General features: G+C 41.9%; 2 long non-coding RNA genes across 2 annotated transcripts; both read right to left on the reverse strand.

The window, feature by feature from the left end:
• Positions 1-512: 512 nt before the first annotated feature.
• LOC144825094 (uncharacterized) lies at positions 513-1723 on the reverse strand. The gene is made up of 3 exons (XR_013609263.1): positions 1634-1723; positions 1102-1169; positions 513-756 (listed from the first exon to the last, which is right to left on the reverse strand). It is a non-coding gene; the product is annotated as an uncharacterized LOC144825094 (long non-coding RNA).
• Positions 1724-1950: 227 nt separating this feature from the next.
• On the reverse strand, positions 1951-2481 carry LOC144825095 (uncharacterized). The gene is made up of 3 exons (XR_013609264.1): positions 2416-2481; positions 2169-2303; positions 1951-2031 (listed from the first exon to the last, which is right to left on the reverse strand). It is a non-coding gene; the product is annotated as an uncharacterized LOC144825095 (long non-coding RNA).
• Positions 2482-4353: the final 1872 nt, after the last annotated feature.

The following is a 4353-nucleotide window of genomic DNA, read 5'->3' on the forward strand; positions in this document are numbered from 1 at the left end:
CAGCAATAGAGCCATTGGTCATCCGTGATGTCGACGGCAAGATCAGTGGACCAATGTGTTCGCGCCGAGGCCTCAGGCACCGGGCCGCATGTCCTTACGTGGCGATACATGCCCGACACCAGATGGGAGCCATCCTGTGAGCACAACAAGAAGTGTAGCGGGAGCGTGGATTCAGGCTCCTCAGGGAAGTTAGGAAGAATATCCTGCATCCCTTGGCGCAGTCTCAAATAATAAAATACTTCTAGCGGGGTGCGGGCGTGGGTCAGAAAGAATGCGTCCGCTGTTTTAAAGCGGCCCTCAGAGAAGAGATCGCCCCAACAAGCGATGCGTAGAGTCCCGCAGAGCATTCGAAAACCGAGCTCCTGCAGGAGTTCAAGCCTTGGGTCATACGCTTGTGGCAATCGAGGGGAATACCTGTATGCGAAAAGTGCCTAGGCAGTCAGAGGATTTCAAATAAAATAAACAAGTGAGGAAACCAAGTCAAGTACAATTGGAAAGCTGTAGGAGTGATGTAAACTCGTCAAGTTTTAATAAAAACACGTATACAATTAATTAATCAACACATACAATGTACAAAGAAAATTAAAACTAAATAACACAATACTCAAATTCACAATCAAGGAGTTGCATTAAAAACAATGACCATATCAATTTATAGCAGGAACACCAATCATGGGGGTGTCCACTGGATTAAGAATACAATACTCGACGCGCGTTTCGGCGACTTAACGCCTTCTTCAGGAGCCACAAAGCGATCTGAAATAATAATACAGAAGCATTCCATAAGAAAACGGTACATTGTACCTTCTAAGGTGTGGCAGTAAAACGTATATACATAGTACCATATTTCAATTAACTTAAAAAGACCATTACAGAAAAACAGCTTATACAATTGCCTGAAAACAGAATTGGTTTCCATAACCTCGAACACTTTGTTTACTTTATATTCAAAGATTGCTACATATCGTCTAATATTGCGAGAGTACAACACACGTATTGTCTTTAGGGTCAGAGAAACATGTTGAGAACAAATATTTCACTAACACATGTCTGCTAGGTTCATGCAGTCAGTTTTACAATGATGGTACATTAACAACTTACTTCACACGGACCAGGGATTTGCTCGGTCAAATGCTCAAAAGTGGAATTATATATGGACCAAATTAGATCTGGATGAAAAGAAAAAGAAAGGGGGGGGGGAGAATAAGGGGAAGATACCATCTCAATATTTCCAAAGATTAAGGCAAAGGATGTATAAATTGAGCACAAGGAATGGCATTGATGCAGTTGGCCAAAGGCATTTGTTAGATTTTAATAACACGAATTCTATTGCCAGTGATTGATCTATAAATTAGCTGCTTCCACACCTCTTTGAAGGAATGCCGTGGCTGGAAGTGAGTAATGCATATTGCATATAAGTACCCGATGTACCCGGTGAAAATGTACATACACTGCAATCATGATTAGGTTGCGCAATCAGGTAGTGGTTTACTGTAATTACCTGAATCAATAAACAAGTCTAGGTAGGTAGAAAAAATCTATGTTATTCTCTATCCTCTATCCTACAGTAGTGTCCAAATTAAGAGGCCATAGGGGGGGGGGTTACAAAAAATGTTTTTTATTAACAATGTACCTGCAGAGTGATATCTCTGAGCCTGGATATTTCTTATGTGGTTCTGCCGGGGGCGATATTCACGACGTGTGCCAGCAATGATAAAAAATCTGGAGACAGATATAAATCCATTACTCAATCTCTGTCACAATGTGGCAGTTAAAGCGTTGTTCAAATTATACAGTGGCAAAACTGCAATGCATCTGATAGTGCAAGAAGAGAAATAATACATAGAATAGAGCCTGAAATTGCAAAAACGGGACTTAGGACACATAAAGCTACGGCTTTAAACATAATAAGCAGTATTGCTTGAAACCGCCAATAGTCAGAATTCTCACCCGTGAGATTAGAATATGCGATTCGGTCAGAGCTGGTAAAAATGGTTAAAATTGGTCGAGCTTGGCAGTCGGCGGTCACACCTGCAAGATGTAAATGAAATTATCAAAAATGGGCGCCCTTAAATGATAAGATGTACCAAATGACGCCGTCTCAACTGGCACAACACTTCAAGAGACGTCTCTGGTGTAGCAAGGTGGAAAACGGGAAAGTTTCTCACCTGATAGTAGCCGAATATGCCCAGGTATTGAGTACTGTGTAGCGTAATTGATGCGGCTATACAGCTATCGGGTTTAATCCCGTTTAACCAATTCCAGACTGCAAGTACAGTTTAAAATGTCGGGGTCCGTCGGACCTGTAAGATACAAATGGACTGTCAATAAAGGCATCCGCGGTAGTCTCAGATAGTGCGAGGCTCGCAGACAGCTCTCTCAAATGTCGACGGCGGAATATAAAACATCTCTCACCTAAATTCGGCACGATATGCCCGGTATCTGCGCACTCAGAGGGGCGAATGATGCGGCTTGTCCGGATGTCGAGTGAAGATCAACTGACAACCGGATGGCGGTTTATTTAAATATACGGCCTAACCTAAAGGGTTTACCTAGTGGGCGGTGCTTACTCCAAAAAAAGATCACAGACATAAATGAAAGACTCCGTTCGCCACGCTACTGCTGATTAAACCCGAGTAAAGGGTGGGAGGAATTTCGTACATTATACAATTCCCATGTAAACGAGGGACCCGTATTGGATGTCATGAGTCCCAATAATTAAAAAGAGACCCTAAGTGGAATAATCCGATGTTAGCAAATCAGAAGTAGTATGTCTGAAGTCCCTGGTGTAGTGAGGGCTCCTAGAGGGGAGGCGCTGACTTCACTATGGGCACATGAAGAAAATAGACAAAGGACTCAACTGGGGCTTATCTAAAGAGAGTAGCCAGGATAGGCAATGTCATGAAGTATACAGTTTCATTATTGTTGCATAGATTGAAAACGAACCTCTCTGGTGGCTGTCCTGGAAGCCATATGACACAAATATACAATATTTTGGTACACTTACAGTTTAAACCATCCAGTAGTGGAGGAGCTGGAATAAGGTCACTGAATTCATACTACATCTAAATCAAATAATTGCGTTTTCCCAAGGGATTTCCGAGTTCAATCCCTTTTTGAAAGTCCCCAGTGAAAAAATCCAGAAGACTTCTCGCTTCTTGCGTGCTCTGTTGCCACCTGAGTTGTCTGCAAGTCTGATTTTTTCAATAATGCACCATTTAAAATCATACGGGGTATGATTTTTTTCCTGGAAATGCTTAACCAGGGGTGCTGCGGTTTTGTGTGTTCGAATCGCTGAACGGTGTTCAGTGAGTCTTACCTGAATCGGTCTGGATGTTTCGCCAACATAGCCAAGTTGGCATGGGCAAATGATAAAATAAATGCAATTAGCTGTCTTGCAGTTCCACATGTCTCTGGCCTCGAAATGACATCCATTGTGCTCAAAAGAATCTCCCCTCAAAATACTAGAACAAGATTTACAGGAAGAGCATGTGACCGTGCCTCTCACTGGGAAATTGTTTCCAATAGATCTTTGAACAAACTCAGAGGGGGAAACGTTTGATGTAAACCGCGAGTGTACAATCAGATCTTTTAAATTTTTGTTACGTTTGTAGGCAAACAATGGTTTTTCAAACTTGACCTGTGAAGTGGGGTTCGAATTCAAGATGTGCCATTTTTTATTCACAATATGTTTAACTGTATTATCTAACGTAGAGTGTTTGGTCACACAGACTAATTGATTCTTGGGTTGGGGGACCTTTTTTCTGAGTAAGGCATTTCGATCATAAAATCTGGCTCGTTTGAAGGAATCTCGCACTAGTCTGTGGGGATAGCCTCTGTTTAAAAACTTTTGACGCATGATATTGGCTTGAGTATCAAAATCGGCAAGATTGGTACAGTTCCTTCTCACTCGAAGAAACTGGGAGAAAGGTATACCGTCGCGTTGACTTCGGGGGTGAAAACTCTTAAAATGCAGAAGAGTGTTTCTGGCCGTGGGCTTAGTGAATAAGTCAACTATCAATTTGTTGTTTTGATGTTTAATTATCAGGTCTAAAAATTCCACCTGATGTCTGTTCGACTGGGCTGTGAATCTTAAGTTAACATCAGTGAGGTTGATCCACTGTAGAAATTCTTCTAGAGTTTCTTCCCCATTGGTCCAGATAAAGAAGATGTCATCAATATATCTGGACCAATGGGAAATAGACTCGAAGAACGGGGCTACCTCGTTGTATATAAATTTGAATTCGAATTCCGCCATATAAATATTGGCGATTGATGGTGCTACCGAGGCGCCCATGCTGACGCCCCTAATTTGTCTGTACAGAGTGGTACCAAATTCAAAAATGTTCTCAG

The sequence above is a fragment of the Lissotriton helveticus genome, chromosome 3_1 (genome assembly GCF_964261635.1).
Source record: "Lissotriton helveticus chromosome 3_1, aLisHel1.1, whole genome shotgun sequence".
Classification (NCBI taxonomy): Eukaryota; Metazoa; Chordata; class Amphibia; order Caudata; family Salamandridae; genus Lissotriton; species Lissotriton helveticus.